Source organism: Perca fluviatilis, chromosome 6 (genome assembly GCF_010015445.1).
Source record: "Perca fluviatilis chromosome 6, GENO_Pfluv_1.0, whole genome shotgun sequence".
Classification (NCBI taxonomy): domain Eukaryota; kingdom Metazoa; phylum Chordata; class Actinopteri; order Perciformes; family Percidae; genus Perca; species Perca fluviatilis.
This window is the reverse complement of record NC_053117.1, coordinates 4897981-4915803: the sequence shown is the minus strand read 5'-3', so window position 1 is coordinate 4915803 and position 17823 is coordinate 4897981. Positions and strand designations below refer to the sequence as shown.

Sequence of the window (17823 nt, the reverse complement as noted above, 5' to 3'; positions counted from 1 at the left end):
GATTAACATAAACAAAAGAGGTGCTATACTCAACAACCTAATTGGAATTAAAACAACCACTGCACCAGAGGTGTATAGTCCAGGTGCCAGAAAGTAAAAATCCTGCCATGTTTTTGGATCTGCCTCTACATCTAGAACAGGTGTTTTCACTAACGAGCTCATCTACCTGGTAGAGGAGCTGGTTTAGTGATGGTTGGGACAGCTGCTGGACAGGATATATACTTTCTGGCACCTGGACTATACACCTCTGCACTGCACTGACAGAACAGAATAGGAAAATCAAATGTGGACTATTAAACATTAGATCTCTGTCTTCTAAAGCAATATTGGTAAACAAATTGATATCAGATAACCAAATTGATTTATTTTTTCTCACCGAAACATGGCTGAGCCACGATGAATATGTTAGTCTAAATGAAGCCACTCCTCCCAGTCATAATAATACTCAAATTCCACGAGGCTCAGGCCGAGGAGGGGGAGTTGCAGCCATATTCGACTCAAGCCTGTTAATTAATCCTAAACCTAAACTAAATTATAAAACTCGTTTGAAAGCCTTGTTCTTCATCTTCAACACCCAACGTGAAAAACTGTACAGCCAATTATATTTGTTGTTGTTTACCGCCCACCAGGTCCATATTTCCAGATTTTGGCTTTAGAGTATGTTTATTTAATTTCAACTATGTAGCCTAAATGGTCTCCAGTTTTCTGAAGTTAATGTTGAGAATGTTTCTTGTTGCGGAGAATGTTATTGACGTTATGGTCTATTTGTTTACATCCTTGTCATCGTTAATTAAAGGATTGCACTTGTTAAACCCTTTCAATTCATCGTACGGTTGCTTTTTTCCGCGAGGATTTCTTTTCTCGGCAGTGATGGCCGAGGTGAAGGCCCAGCTGTAATACTCACGGTTCGCCACTGCTATAATCAGACAAAGTACTTATTGTAGGTGATTTTAATATCCATGTGGACGATGACAGCAATAGCCTTTGTACTGCTTTCAATTCACTATTAGATTCAATTGGTTTCAGTCAGAATGTGCATGAGGCCACGCACCGTTTTAACCACACCCTCGACCTTGTTCTAGAATATGGAATCAAAATTGAAGATTTAATAGTATTTCCGCATTTTTTAATGACTTTCGAATTCCTATTAGCAGACCATAAGAAATTAAATAAAAGTTTCTAAGTTTTGTACCGCAGTCATTTAAAATAGCTGTGATAAAACCTATTCTGAAAAAACCTACCCTCGATGCTGAAGTCTTAGCCAACTATAGACCTATATCTAACCTTCCCTTTCTCTCCAAAATCCTTGAGAAGGTAGTCGCTAACCAACTATGTGACTTTCTACACAGGAACAATCTATTTGAAGACTTTCAGTCAGGATTTAGAATGCATCATAGCACAGAGACGGTACTGGTGAAAATTACCAACGACGTTCTAACTGCTGCTGACAAAGGACTTGTCTCCATACTTGTTTTATTAGATCTTAGTGCTGCATTCGACATTATTGACCATACCATCCTGTTACAGAGACTGGAACACTTATGGCGTTTTTCCATTACGTGGTACCTGCTCGACTCGCCTCGACTCTACCCTACTCGTCTCAACGCGCTGTGCGTCCGTTTTCCATTGCAGATTTTAGTACCGCCTCAGCGTGGCTGGTCGTCATAGCGACTGCCGTGGGCATGGCTTAGTAGCGTTGGCTTTTCCCATAGACAGTATAGGCTTTTCCCCGACTCATTTGCTGGTTCTCCGTCTCCGTAAACAACATGATATCAAAGAGATAGTTAACGTTTACTGCTCCAGATTTCCCACCGTGGTCAGAAAGAACAGGGGAGACACTTTGTTTCTCTCACATATGACTCTAGAGTCGCTACTCGCTGCGGAGATAATCGCCGTCACTCTCTCACTTCTCCCTCGCTCACAAGCTCCCCCCACACACACACACACACACACACATCACACATGCACACACCAGCACACAAGTATAACCATCAGGCCACTTGTATGCTACGGAGAAAGCTCTGCGTGGAGCCTCCGGCAGCAAAAAAACACCGCTGGCTAAACTATTTAAAAATGCCGTCTCTCGCTAGCAATGCAGTGATCAGGGACGATTCTTTCCGACCAGTCAGCAGCCTGCAGGTTTTCACGTCACCTTTTAGTATCGCCTCAGCTCGCTTGGAACCTCGACTGAGGTGGTACTAAAAAAAGTATCTGTTAGCAGGTACCAGGTACTTTTTTTCGTAATGGAAAACCAAAAAAGGCGAGTAGAGTCGAGGCGAGTCGAGCAGGTACCATGTAATGGAAAAGCGCCATTAGTTGGCATTAAAGGAATCGCACTAAGCTGGTTTAAGTCCCATTTCTCTGAGCGATCCCAATTTGTTAACGTTAACGATAAACCCTCCAAGTACGCTAAAGTTAGCCATGGCGTTCCTCAAGGCTCAGTGCTTGGACCAATTCTATTTTCCTTATATATATATATGCTTCCTCTAGGTAATATTATTAGGAAACACTCAATTAACTTTCACTGTTACGCAGACTACACCCAATTATATCTGTCAATTAAGCCAGACGAAAGTGGTCAGTTAGCTAAACTTCAAGCGTGTATTAAAGATATAAAATCCTGGATGACCCACAATTTCCTGATGTTAAACTCAAACAAAACTGAAGTTATTGTGATGGGACCAAAGCACCTCCAAACTTCATTATCTAAAGATATAGCTACTCTGGATGGTATTGCCCTGGCCTCCAGCACTACTGTCAGAAATTTAGGAGTTATTTTTGATCAGGATATATCCTTCAATGCCCACTTAAAACAAACCTCAAGATTTTGGAAATTAGGAATATCCTGTCTCAAAACGATGCTGAAAAACTAGTCTATGCATTCGTTACTTCTAGACTAGACTACTGCAATTCCTTACTATCAGGTTGCTCAAATAAGTCCCTTAAGACTCTCCAGCTGATCCAGAATGCTGCAGCGCGTGTTCTGACGAGAACTAAGAGAAGAGATCATATTTATCCTGTTAGGGCTGTGCAATTAATTTAATTTCGATTTCAATTTCGGCTCCCAAAGATCACCAAAATAGTATAATCGATTATTTTGCCATGTTCTGTTTTGCAAGAACACTCTAATTTTGTCTTGTGTTCTGAATGACACGCGCATGCGCACATCCGCACATCCACCCCTCCCAAAGCCAGTCAGGGAGGCAAGTCGTGTGCATATCATCCGCTGGAATTTAAAAACTCATCGTGAGTAAAGATGGCAGCAGCGTTTGGTGAGCAAAAAAAAAAGGCAAAACCAACTCAGTTGTCTGGGAACAGCTAACATTAGCTAACCCTGCGGTCCCTCTGCCTTTGACCCCCCTTTGACACCCCTGCCTATACGGTCTATAGACGTTGTATTTCCCCGACACGCTGTATTCACTTACTGTTTAAAACTTTTTCCAGCTTAGTGGGGGTGCATAGGCGTACTGCTTAAAAACAACAAGAAAAAACATAGTAATGTTCCCTCAGCATTTAGTTTTGTTGTTAAACTGTATGTAAATGAGCAGGGACGTTAAATCACCTGTTTCACGTAACGTTACTCTAAGGTACCGTCTATGTGCTGGATTTTTCCTAAGGTTAGCTAGCAAATAAGCCCACTGACGGCGACATTATGTTTAGTAATGACAGTAGTAGTGGTCATAGTGAGTGAACGTGTGATGTGAGATGCACACTGTGTTATGTCTGTGGAACTGTTCATTAGCTGTGTAACGTTATGTGTGATCAGTGTTGGGAAGGATACTTTCAAAACGTATTTCGTTACAGAATACAGAATACATGCCCACAAATTGTAATTTGTAATGTATTCAGTTACGTTACTCAATCTGAGTAACGTATTCTGAATACTTGGATTACTTCAGGATTACTTCCACATTGAATTGCGTTTTATAAGTGTAGGAATGCAGCTATCACATCCAGCTTACTAAACAGGCCTATAATGGTGTGTTCTTTTTATTCCAACTAGCTGAATGTGTACCTGAACAAGCAGATAGATTATTGTATTGGTAGTCCCGAACTGCATAATACAAAAATCTAACCGCAGTCTTGCTACCACGAGCTAATTTTAGCTAACGTTAGCTAGCATGTCAAACGGGGCTAGTCAGTCTTTAAACGGCTCTGGAGCTAGTAAATCAGCACGTAGGAGAATGTAAAGTCGCACGTCAATGTTAAAATAGCAAGGTGACCAGTAAAACTACAGCAGACGACTACCCTTGGCAAATTAATAAAATAGCTTACTTTAAGATGCTTCTTCAGGTTGGAGGTGGAGTAATTTGGACGCTGAAAGGAGGTTGGTTGCTGGCAAGCACAGGTTGCACTGCACAGTTATATTTAATTCCCCCTTTTCGTTCTTTAATGTGAAATGCTGTTTGAATTTCCAAGATAGAAACTTATTCCTGCCCTGGCTCTGTCGTGCCGGTTCCGACTCCATCTGACTGATCACGCAAATAGCTATTTTTTTCGATTTCATATCGGGGCTTCTGGAAAATGCATAGAGTTGCCTTAATTTAGTCAGAGTGAATAAACTCGTGAAACAGAGAAGTATCGTCATGTAATCCATTGATTTCAACAATGTAACTGTATTCTAAATACCAACGATTTAAATTGTAACTGTAACGGAATACAGTTACTCATAATTTGTATTCTGAATACGTAACGCCGTTACATGTATTCCGTTACTCCCCAACACTGTGTGTGATATCTGTAAAGCTGAACCGACTCACAGTAGTAAAACAGATTTTATTCTGATCCAAAGACTCTTTCTGTGAGATAAAGGACACTAACAGATTATACCCTGGACACTATCCATTATATCCAAATGTTAATGAGTAATCGTGTTAAATAATCGTGATTTCAATATTGACCAAAATAATCGTGATTATTATTTTTTCCATAATCGAGCAGCCCTATCTCCTGTAAGGCTGAGCAATTTTATTGATTCTGCGATATAAATCGATATTTTTTTCCCCAAGAAAGTATCGATTTTTATGCCACAAGTATCGATACATAAGTCCCATTCAAATCCCCGTGTTTAACCCCCGTTCGCATTGCAGGAAGAGCGATTTGGTCAGCCAGCCGCTAGTGTCGCTGTAGAGCAGCCAACGTCAACTGGCCCGCCGCCAAAGCTTTTAGTCTGGCCCGCAGAATAATCATGAATTCACAAAATGTAAAGAGGAAAAAATGTGTTCTGTTATTTATCATTTCAAGCATTTAGAGCAAAAACCCAGCCCCCTGTATTTACATCTCTATTCACATGCCAGGATTCTGTACAGCGATGCCCAAGCTCCACACACACACAGCTGAGCCGAGATGTGTGTGCATTAAAACACACACACAGCTGAGCCGAGATGTGTGTGCGTTAAAACACGAAGCACCTGACTGGGAACGATAAAGAGTTACCGACGGCCGCTGGGGCAGATGAACTCACGCTAGTCTCTTTTCTGTAAATAGGCTACAATTAAACCTTCGTGAGTAGAAAGTCAGTACTTATGAATGCACTCACCTGTGTAGACCGGCATAAAAATGTAGAAAGTGATCTTTCAATCTCTGTTCCCTTTATCTATTTTTACGCTGCAAATAACCAATCTACTCTAAGCAAATAGCGAATTTTTACAAACAAGCTAAAACAAAAGCTGTCGGTTTTTAGTCTAACTGTTTATCTTAGGTTGCCGGGAATCTGGAAATTTTTACAAATTCTTGTAAACCTCACTGTTGGCTGAACAAACCAAACTCTCCGCTAGAGCGGACAATCTGGAGCTACTTAATATGCACGTGAATGACGCGATCGTTTTTTGCATCGTTTCATTGCAAATGAGGCATACATGACGAGTGCATAGCCTGCTTATCAGTCCATTCATCATTAAAGCTTTTCCACGTCAACTTTTTGCTTCAGCCTCTTTGACAGTGACATGTTTACCTGACAACAGCCTCTCTTTCTGCAAGCATTTTCCACCAATCAGGATGCTGCATACTACAATCATTTTTCCATAATCAGACTTTAACTAGTGTTAATTTTGTCACCTATTTTTAATTTAGTCTTAGTCTTATGCCAAAAATCTTTATTAGTCAAATTTTTGTCGACTAAAAGTCTCGCCATTTTAGTCAAGCTTTAGTCAAAACATTTTAGTCTTATTTTAAATAAATTATTTCTGATAACCATTTCAGTCAAATAGTTATAAAACTAAATAAATGCTATAAAGTTATATAAATATTGAGCCTCTTCCTTATTTCACCAGTAAACGACAAAAACAACCACTGCATGGGGAAAGGATATTTTACAATAAAATAAATGCAGCACGAAACTGGCGAGGCGTATTTCAAGTGAACGCAACATGTTGTTTTTCAGACAACGGCAGCTACAGACTGTCGTACGTCTCGTGTAGGAAATAGAGACAAACCTTTAGACCGTTTAGCTGTCAGCATTTTAACTGTGTTAAATCCGACTGCTAGCTAACGGTATGCTAACGTTACCTGCTGCCAAGTGTAGTGTTAACTAGCGCCCCGTGCAGCGATGTTTCGGTTGACTCTAACGTCCGTTTAGGAGCATCAGAGAGAAGCGCAGGCTATTCGGTCCGGTAGATAACGGTCGTTAGGGCACCTGTTGGTGCCGTAGCACCGGGTCTCAGTAACAGCTGAATATTCTATCTCATGATGAAAAAGTAGAGACGATTGTAGACGAAAATGAAGAGAGATTTTATCTTAGTTTTTATTTTATGCAAAACATTTTAGTCTCGTCTTTTTTTGTCAACAATAATGCATGTTAATTTAGTCTTAGTCAGCGTTTTTGGACATTGGCGCAGTCTCGTCATCATCTCGTCTTAGTCATGGAAAAAAAGGTCGTTGACGAACATATTTAGTCTCGTCTCGTCTGACAAAATTAACACTAACTTTAACCATCACTCCTCAGTGAACTGCCTCCTAGTCTGAGATCGTTTCTAGTTAAAGAGCCAGTTATCATTATGGAGTTTCCATGTTTTTTAGTTGTTTGCTCACACTAATACATGTAAAAAAAAAAAAAAAATTTAAAAAAGCATTAATTCAGTAAGAAAGTGAAAAAGAATAGGCGTATTAGGTATAAATTAATTTTATTTTCTTTATTTGAAAGTCCGGCCACCAGAGTGCTTAGAAAAATTCTGAAAAAAATGTAGTTGATGATCCCTGCTGTAGACTCTCTGTCCAGTCAGAGACATATATTGTGTAATTGATGTTTTCAGTTCAATTAATTAAATCCAAGTAAATGGAACACTCACAAGATGTCACCAAAATCACTCTGTCCCCTTTAAATCTTTCAGAAAATGATGTAAGTGTATTGAATTATATCGAATCGAATCGTTGGCCGAATATCGTGATATATACCATATCGTGAGCTGAATATCGTGTATTGTATCGTATCGTGAGATTAGTGTATCGCTACAGCCCTAATCTCCTGTATTGGCTTCTCTGCACTGGCTTCCTGTGAAATCTAGGATAGAATTTAAAATCCTCCTCCTGAGCTACAAAGCTCTAAATGGTCAAGCACCATCATACCTAGAAGAGCTCTTAGTACCTTATTGTCCTAGTAGAGCACTATGCTCCCAGAATGCAGAACTACTTGTGGTTCCTAGAGTCTCTAAAAGTAGACTGGGGGCCAGAGCCTTCAGCTATCAGGCTCCGCTCCTGTGGAACCAGCTCCCAATTTGGGTTCGATGGGCAGACACCGTCACCACATTTAAGAGTAAACTGAAAACCCTCCTCTTTGATAAAGCTTATAGTTAAGGAGTGAGGACTTGCAGCGTCCGCCTAACCGGCCCATCTGCTTCTCTTTGTAGTCATCAGTTTTATTTATCATATAATCAATAATATAGTGAGAGTAGAGGGAGGCAGGCCAGTACAGCCCGATCCGGTTAGGGAGAGTTCTAGCCCAACCAGGCACCTCTCTTTAACCTGCCTCTCTTAGTTATGCTATTATAATTCTAGACTGCCGGGGAAGTTCCTTCCTTCCTATGACACACTGAGCTGCTCTCTCATCTCCGTTTTCACTTTTGTATGCATCCTGTCCCAGAAATGCTTGTTACTAACCTAGCTCTGGGGAGTTTTCGTCCTTCTGCGTTCGCCGCATCCACCCATGCTCTGCAGCGCCACGTTACATCCCGCAATGCCCTGCTGTGATGTTCATACGCACAGAGTAGTCAGGATCCGGTATAGGAGACTGCACTACTCAGTATGACACGATGTGCCCTGCTATGACATGAACTTCCACGATGACCTTTGAAGTCACTGTTCCATTATCTTTAAAGTGCCCATATTATGAAAAAAACACTTTTTCTGGGATTTGGGGTGTTCTTTTGTGTCTCTGGTGCTTCCACACACTGTTTTGAGTGAGATACGGTTTCTGAATGTGTCTTGCCTTCAGTCTCCTAGTGAGCTGTTCAAAATCGGCCTCGGACTGTGACGTCACAGTCCGAAATGAGCTGGCTAACCACAACCGTTAGCTCGTAGCGTTAGCATTAGCCAGCTAACGCTAACGCTAGCATGCTACGTCGTTCTCAATAGCAAAGCACTGCTACAACACACACAAGTTCACCATAATCTACAAAAGAACTACTTACATGTGCGCCCTCATTTAGAAGTCTCCCAGCTAATCCTGCCTTGTAACTGACCAAAGTTGAAGAAACAGCTTTCTTTTACTTTCTCTAGAGTTAGCTAGCTGACATGCTCTACATCCGAGCTACTGCGCATGTGTGAGTGCCATCAAAGATAGTACAGAAGAAGATGAAAAGAGGTCTCACTCTGTAGCTAAAACAGAAACCAGGTGAAAAGAGGATCTGCAGCAGTGAGCGAGAGCTGTGCAGTACAACAAAAATATGGTGTTTTTTGAAAATTAAACCATGTAAACCTATTCTGGTAAAACCTTAAAATACAGTTGTGAACCTGAAAATGAGCATAATATGGGCGCTTTAATGTGACTATTATTTGCTACTGTTCATCACACCCCCAACCGGCCCCGTCAGACACCGCCTACCAAGAGTCTGGGTCTGCCGAGGTTTCTTCCTAAAAGGGAGTTTTTCCTCGCCACTGTCGCAATAGCTACTGCTAATGCTTGCTCTTGAGGGAATTACTGTAATTGTTGGGGTTTTGGAATTTATAGAGTGTGGTCTAGACTTACTCTATCTGTAAAGTGTCTCGAGATAACTCTTATGATTTGATACTATAAGTAAAATTGAATTGAATTAATATTTACTATTTCTGTTTACTATTTCTTACCAAGTATTTCTTATCCGATTACTCGATTAATCAATGGAATAATCGGCAGAATACTCTATTACTAAAATAATCGATAGCTGCAGCCCTACAAAGGACCTTTAAATCATAACTGTGTTTTGAGAAAACACTTATTTTTATTGTTAATAGCATTTCTCTGTGCTAAATTCTTAGCTGATCTGAGAAATGACTCAATGTCTCAAGCTTTGAGAGCCACACATTCACTACAAAGAGTACTGATGCAAGTGAGAGACATTCTTCCAACTGCACACATATTGAGATATCATCAAATGTAAATCCTGTGACTGAAAGCTGAGCTGGAATCTATCCCACTTCATGTACCTGAATGCCATAAACATGATGATAGGTAGTGTCTACTTTTTAAATTACTACTAAATTACTTTAAAACTACTTTTTTTAAACTGAACATTTCACCTCGATTACGTTTAATGAACGATATGGTTTTTGGTTCACTACAATACTGGACAATATCTATACACCTGTATATGTACTGTATAAATGCTTGTAGGCACGTCTGCTGTGCACACAGGTCTCATTGTGTGTGCCCCCCCTTACTTTGCTGACACCTCAAACTGTCCTTGAAAACCAGGATGCCTGAGCCTGCCACCTGCAACAATACTAGTATCCCATGGTGCACTGCTCAGCCATGCGTGAGGCCATGAAGGGCACAGGGTGGGGTTGAGGTGAGGGGGGGGGGGGCGGAAGGTTGAAGCAGTCAGGTGTAACAGGATTTTTCTGCAATTCAACTGACCTTTCCCTAACTCGTCCATTCACATCTGCCCTGGGTCACCCACCCACATACCTCCCACCCATCTCGCTCTTTGAACACCTACTCTGACCCTGACAGTCCCTCGCTTTATTTTAATGGTCCAGTAATAGTAAGATGAAGTGGAAAACTATTCTCTCTCACTCTTTCTATCCTCCTCTATGAGCGCAAGAGTTTTGTGGTGATTGAATTCTAACGTGAATGGATTTACAATTGCAAGCCCGGCGCCATCACTGAAGCCTATTGTAGATCCTGCAATCCCTCTCCCATCTCAGTTTCCTCCTCCTCTTTATTTGTCTCTTTCAGGTTTTTTTTTCCCCTTTCTTATCTATCTTTGTGAGGCATAATGACACGCTGATGCACTCTGGGTAATGTGCAGAGGAGATGGAACAAGCCCTGTAGCATGCCCTTGCGATTCCAAATGAAATAGCATCTTAACCCTTACACAAATTGATTCTTTAACCCTCAGCCAGCACGGCTTGAACCTTGAATTGTGCCAAAGATAGGCAGCAAATCAGGAGAGAACCCCTCATTTTCATCTTAAAAAAGAATCCTTCCCTCAAACAAAGAATCCTTCCCTCAGACACACAGGACAGATGGTTTCTCTTAGCTTGAAATATCACTGATCGTAAGCCCCCAACAGTGCAGGAAATCGGAATTCATTTGTCATTCACACAACCCTCTGCCACCTCTAATCCAGTAGCGGCTTCCACAGTCAGCCCCCCCAAAAGGCCTAGAAAAACACAATTTCCCCACCACATCAATAAGCGGGGGTTTATTCATCAGCATGGTGGTCCATGTGGACTGACTGCCTGCCTGCGACAGAGTTTTATTAGTGGGAAAGGATAGTGAGGTGCACTGAGACAGGGGGATGGATGCTGCCATGCGGATGAAGAGCAAAAACAGATTATCGCTGCCACAGAGTTGTATTTTTCCATTTTTTCGTCCAACTTTAAATTTATACATTGATAAAAAGTTAACGCAACATGGATGTTTAACCAGGTAAAAACCTAGTGTAGAGCTGAAACCATTAGTCAATCAAGAAGTCGATCGACAGACAAATAATTAGCAAATATTTTGAGGGATTAACTATTGTAGTTAAATTTCAAACAAAAACTAATTATTCTGATTCCAGCTTCTCCACTGTGAGGATTTTCAGACAAAACAAGACATTTGAGAATGTTACCTTGGGCTTTGGGAAATTATGGGCACATTTCTCCATTTTTCAGAAAAGATTATTAATCAATTAACTAGGGCTGGGCGATAAATCAATTTTATCGATTAACTCGAATGTGTGTTGTCTATTTGTTTAAATAAAAAATAAAAATATATATATATATATATATATATATATATATATATATATATATATATATATAAAAATAACTAGTCGTTTCAGCAGCTCGCGGTGCTCTTTTCCCGGCTGAGAGACACCTATTCTTGGATAACTGAACCACCAGCTACCGCTGACCTGACGGAGCACTAAAGGCGCCGTTGAGGAACTCTGTTGCGTCTCAACACATCTACTAAATGCTGCTGATACGACCGAGCTGTGACGGAGATCTGTAGCGGCTTAAACAACTAGCAATCGGCGCTCTGTTGCACGGAGCTCCTCTTCGACGTTTGTTTTTACCGCTAGTTACTACGACGGAGAGAGACCATGGGATGTTAATCTACGTTACTCAGCAATAATGGAAATAGGGGCAAGGTTGCGCAATAACGTTAAAATGATTTGAACTTTTAGCGAGGAACAAGAAGTGAATTAGCTGTATGTGTGAAAACAGCTTTATCTCACACATCCGTTTTGTTGTTGTTGAATATACAGCCCTGTGTGTGCGCGAGTGTGTGTATGAGTCAAAACAAAATAAAGTTAAAACTTGTGTTGAACAATTTCTTTGTCATCTGCAAATTGATTTTAAGTAGGGGGAGAAAAAAAAAAAAAAAAAATCGATTTAAATCTTAAATCGGATTTTATTTTTAGGCCATATCGTCCAGCCTTACAATTAACTGAGAAAATTGTCTATTGAACAATCGATAATAATAACGCAGCCTTAAACTATTGTGGATTGTCAAACCACAGATGTCGGTAATAATTAAAATATTTCTTACTCTAAAGACACTTCACTAATTTAAAATATGTCAGACAGCATACATACCTTCCTCATTTTATCCCCAAACTACTTCACCTCCCTTCCTAGTCCTTCCCTCTTACCAGGAGAACTAAGACACATGCTGATTTACACCACCACGGAAACCATGGCAACGAAAAGAAAGTTGTGTTTGTGTTTGAGTTGTGTTTTTTTATGGCTTGGCTAAGCAGACTGGTATGGAAAGGTCAGCGCTCTATTACATTTGTTTTTACCACCTGAAGTAGGGTTGCACAATTTGGAGAAAAACTCCTATATGAATACAATACTGCAATTGCGATTTAATGGTATCATGAGTCTACTTGCTTGATTATCAAGGAAAACGCACAAAATACTAAACATTTGAAACAAAGTTAAACAAGCATAAGAAGAAATACATTTAAAAAATGTGCAATACTTTTTAAATAACTTCATATTTTACAAAATTAAAACAAAAAATCTTTTCAAAATAGACACATTTGCTTTGCTCAATACAAATGAAATAAATGAGGAAAATACAAATTCTTATTAAAATACATTTTGTATGTGTTATAAACAATGACATTTAAGATGGGTGTAATATAATAACTAGTGAGGACGTTAGAAAAAAATATACTTTGTACAGCCTCATCTTAAAGTCTGAATGCTCTGAACCCCTCCACACTTCCGATACTCACGTGACCACATGACACACGCTACTGCCTAAACAGACTGATTGCTCATATCTTTAGTGGACATTGTAACGATGGTAGCATAAGTGATAGCGTTAATGGCAGGTGCATTAAGTGAATGACGTCAGTGGGGGATTGGTCAAGCAAGGAGGGAGAGCGAAAAGGCGAGAGGAAAAAGATTAGGGTTGGGACGATTCGAGCCACGCCTGAGACGCGCGCTTGCTAGAAATAGAACCGACGCCTATTTTTGATGCGAGAGTGTTGGAAGAGTTTCCAGGCAAAATAGAATAGGAAAATATGTTTATATGTCATTTAGACACGAATGCATATTAATAAATGACATCTTGATGTTTGAAAATCTAGGTTTTGACATCAATGTAGATATAAATGTAATACAAAATTTCAGAGAAAAGATTTTCAAATATTGCACCTGTCATACAGAACGAAATATTCTGTAACATATTTTGCAGTCAATACTGCCAACGTTGTCTTGCTTTAATCAAATCAGTAGGCTATATATAAATGGTAGGATAGGCTATGATAACAACGTAGTGTGTGTGTGTGAGTGACGGTCCAACATCAGATAGGCTATCAGGGCTGGGCGATATGGCCTTAAAAAAAAAAAAAATCCCAATTTAAAAAAAATAAAAATCCGATTGAAGATTTAAATACATTTTTTTCTCCCTCTACTTAAAATCAATCTGCAGATGACAAAGAAAATGTTCAAAACAAGTTTTATTTTGTTTCCACACACACACACACACACACACACACACACACACACACACACACACACACACACACACACACACACACACACACAATTATGATTATTCATGCCAATTTTGTGGAAATATAAATTGGTTTGAGTATTTTTTTTGGGGGGGGCTATATATTCAACAACAACAAAACGGATGCGTGAGATAAAGCTGTTTTCACACATACAGGTAATTCACTTCTCATTCCTCAGTAAATAAATTAAATCGTTTAAATCATTTTAACGTTATTGCGCAACCTTGCCCCTATTTTCACCTGTTGCTGAGTAACGTACGTTAACATCCCATGGTCTCTTGAATGTAGCATACCTGTAGCAAGCTCCTTTGTAGCGATAAAAACAAACGTCGAAGCGGAGCTCCGTGCTACACAGCGGCGATTGCAAGTAGTTTAAGCCGCTACAGACCTCCGTCACAGCTCGGTTGTATCAGCGGCGTTTAGTAGATGTGTTGAGCCGCAAAACAGTTCCTCAACACCGCCTCTGGTGCCCCGCATGGTGCTCCTTCAGGTCAGCTGTAGCTGGTGGTTCAGTTATCCGAGAATAGGCGACTCTCAGCCGGGGACAGTGCACCGCGAGCGGCCGGTCATTTCGTCGGAGATTACAGATAAGTAGCTAAGTAATGAAACGACTGGTTCAGAAAATAATTAATGTTAGTCCCTGTCGCTGCCATGTTGTTTGTGTATCTCTATGGCAAACGCGCAGGGGGAGGGATGAGCCCGTTCGGAGCTACCGGAGCCCAGAGGGGAGCGTCGGCGGATGTTAAGGAGAAAATCGATTTTTCATTTAAACAAATCCACGTTAACTACACATTCGAGTTAATCGATTAAATCGATTTTATCGCCCAGCCCTATAGGCTACATAGGCTCTTTACAGCTACACAAAGTTGTTATAAACGGACAACCCACTTACCCATTTTTCAGAGTTTGAATCGGTCGGCGCTATGTCCCGAGATCAGCCCTCCCTCTACCTAGCAGCAGGAGCAGCGCCGCGTCAGACACGCTTCTGGTGTGTAGGACACAGAAAAATCCACGCAGCTGAGACGCAACAGAAACGCCACGCGACGCGTGCAGTGTGTAACCGGCCTTAGTCAGGCTGACGGTCCAGTCAGGGCTCCAGACTAAATTTTTGCCTTGGTTGCATTGGTGCGCCTAACCTTTTTTATTTAGATGCACCAGCACAAAATTTAAGTGCACCAGCACAAAATTTAGAATTTTTTGATATTCAGTCTGTCATACTATGTGCTTCAAGTCCACCATCATTCCTGTGCCCAAGAAAACAAGACCAGCCTGTCTGAATGACTACCGCCCAGTGGCACTCACCTCTGTGGTGATGAAATGCTTTGAATTACATCTGCTTCTTACTATCCAGCACAGTGGAGCCATTACAGTTCGCCTACCATCCCAACCGATTAACGGAAGACACATAGCACACATCCTTCCAGAAAAAGAAACTTTGTGAGATTGCTGTTCATTGACTACAGGTCAGTTTTTAAAGCGCCCATATTATGCTAATGCTAGCATGCCAACAGTTGCGGTTAGTCAGCTCGTTTCGGCTTGTGATGTAGAAAGCCGTGCCGATTTTGAACAGCTCACCCGGAGACTGAAGGCAGGACACATTCAGAAACCGTATCTCACTCAAAACAGCATGGATGTTTTTTTTTGTGTGGAAGCACCAGAGACACAAAATAACACCCCAAATCCCAGAAAAAAAGTGATTTTTTTCATAATATGGGCACTTTAACACAATAGTTTCCTCCAACCTCGTCACAAAGCTCAAAGACCTGGGATTAAACGCCTCACTGTGCATGTGGATCCTTGTCTTCCTGACAGTTGGGACCCACCCACCCACACCCAGGAGGGTGTCTGAGGGTCTGATCTGGGCGATGCATACTAATATAACTCAGTGGTGAGAAAGGCAAGACAAAGACTGTGTCACCTCAGATCCCTGAGGAAATTCTGGGATCACTTTCTACTCCTGCATCATTGAGAGCATCCAGATGGGGAACATCACTGCGTCCTACTACAAGAGCACCAAACAGGAACGCAAGGCCCTGCAAAGAGTGGTTCGTTCAGATGAACACACAACAACACACAGTGCTCTACCCTGCCTAACGGATAGTTACACCATGCGGTACATTAGGCCTGCACTGACAGGCTCAGAAAGAGCTTCTACCCTCAGGCCACTGGGATCCTAAATGACAAAACTGTCTAAAACTTGATTTTACCAACTATAATGCTGAAGATACAACACGCATTTCTATTTGCATTAAAAATGTTTTGAGATGTTTAATGAGAAAAATAATTTGTGGCTGCATCTATTTTTTGTATAAAGTGCAAGATTTTTAATGTTTGATTTTTGAAGTAATTCAAAAGTTTTGATTTAATTTGTTTGTAATCCAATGGATTGTGTTACTAATTACAAAAATTGTCATGTAATGTATTCAGTAATTGACCCCATTTTAAAGTAATCTGACCCAACCCTGTGCAGCAAACATCAGTTAGCAGGCTAACTTTAATTACACAATAGTCAGATGGACTATCAATAGGAGATTGCGTCCTCAGATGGTTCCATTAATACACTGCATCCAATTAATGATTAGCTACACCTGTGTTTGACAAGTCCATCATAAGAGCTATACATTATAAAGCAAAAGTTTACACTGAGGCATTACACCAATTGCGCTTGACTGAATGCAATGTGTGTGGAGAAAATGGGACGACCCATCTTGTGTGACAAAGCATGCTGAGTTTTTCATAAAGTCAATTTTAGAGTCAACACAATATCCATGTTTACATCCCTAATGCTAATATTTTGCACAGCTACAGACCCAAAAGTAAGAACCGAGAAGAATTAGCTAGCTCACAGGCACATAGCAGCATGCTAGTAGCCGACAAATGTCAAGACATGTCCCCCAAACAGAACAACACAACCAGCATGTATCACTGATGGGCAAGCACACAAACACCAACTAAACAGAAACGAGACATTAAATCACTTAAACTGTTAGCAGACCAGTAAAGACTTACCTGGTTTGGTAGAGCAGTCAGTCTTGCCGTGTTGCTGTGGTCCAAAGCAGCTAGCAGCACGACAGAAAACGTTAGCCTCTGTTTTGAAGTGCGCGCCTCACGAAAAAGATGAGTAACAGAAATAGGGCACTAATGGCCAAACATGATTATTTCCTCCACAAAGCTGTCCTTAAGCGACATGGTCAAACAGATGGCAATTCAACTTTCTAACTGTATGTGAGCAGGAGCAGCACGTGTTTACAGCAGAAGTTAGCCCTTTTTCACGGCAGACATGTTGACATGTCATTGTAGGAAAAGCACAGGTGTATTCAAAATAGAGGTGTGAATCTTCACTGATCTCCCGATTCGATTACGATTATCATGTCAGCTATTCAATTCGATTCGATATCTCAATGCATCACGATGCGTCAGACAAATGTTTCTATTAAAGCCATGCAGGATATTTTATTCATAGCTTTTCAAGCTTCAAAAACAAAATATTCTGCAGTGCTCTAATACTAAATAATTTGGATACAACTACAGCACTGAGCACATGGCACTTCCTGAATGTGCAAAACATAACAGAATATGTAAACAGAAATGTTGTTAGGCCTACATTAAATTGTAAACAGAAATAATCGATTATGAGCCTGCCGATTATCGATGCAACATCGTCCATGTCCACGATTCGATGCATCGATTATTTGATTAATTTCAAAACCTCTATTTCAAAACCATTACTGATGGCTGCATTCCACTTAGGAGAAGCCCTGGTACTGTGCATGCTGACTCACTGAAATAGCTTACTGGGACACTTGATGGAAATGAGCCATCATTAAGGTTATCAATTTTAGCTGTGCTTTTCCTGCTATGACAAGTCAACATGTCTGCTGTGAAAAAGGTCCATAAGGTGGACCGTGGTAAAGAGAAGTCACTTAAGTCCAGTGTGTACGCCCACATAGATCATCTGAGTGGAGTTCTAATCAGGCGTGGTAACACCTGTGGGGTGCAGGTTCACTAAACTACATCAGTTTATGAAATATTTGCTCCATTAATTAGAGTGCTACTTACATTCTAACCATAGAATGTTAATATTAATAATATACAGTCTATGATTCTAACCCATCAATGATTATAATCCACAAATGTAGGCCTTATACATAGAATAGAACAATAGTAAATT

General features: G+C 40.6%; 1 long non-coding RNA gene across 2 annotated transcripts in view; it reads right to left on the bottom strand.

Annotated features, from left to right (window-relative positions):
- LOC120560386 overlaps positions 1-16946 on the bottom strand; it is a 154358-nt gene extending 137412 nt beyond the window's left edge. For both annotated transcript variants that reach the window (XR_005639477.1, XR_005639476.1), the window contains exon 1: positions 16662-16946. This is a non-coding gene — a long non-coding RNA (uncharacterized LOC120560386). The remainder of the gene's footprint in view (positions 1-16661) is intronic.
- Positions 16947-17823: the final 877 nt, after the last annotated feature.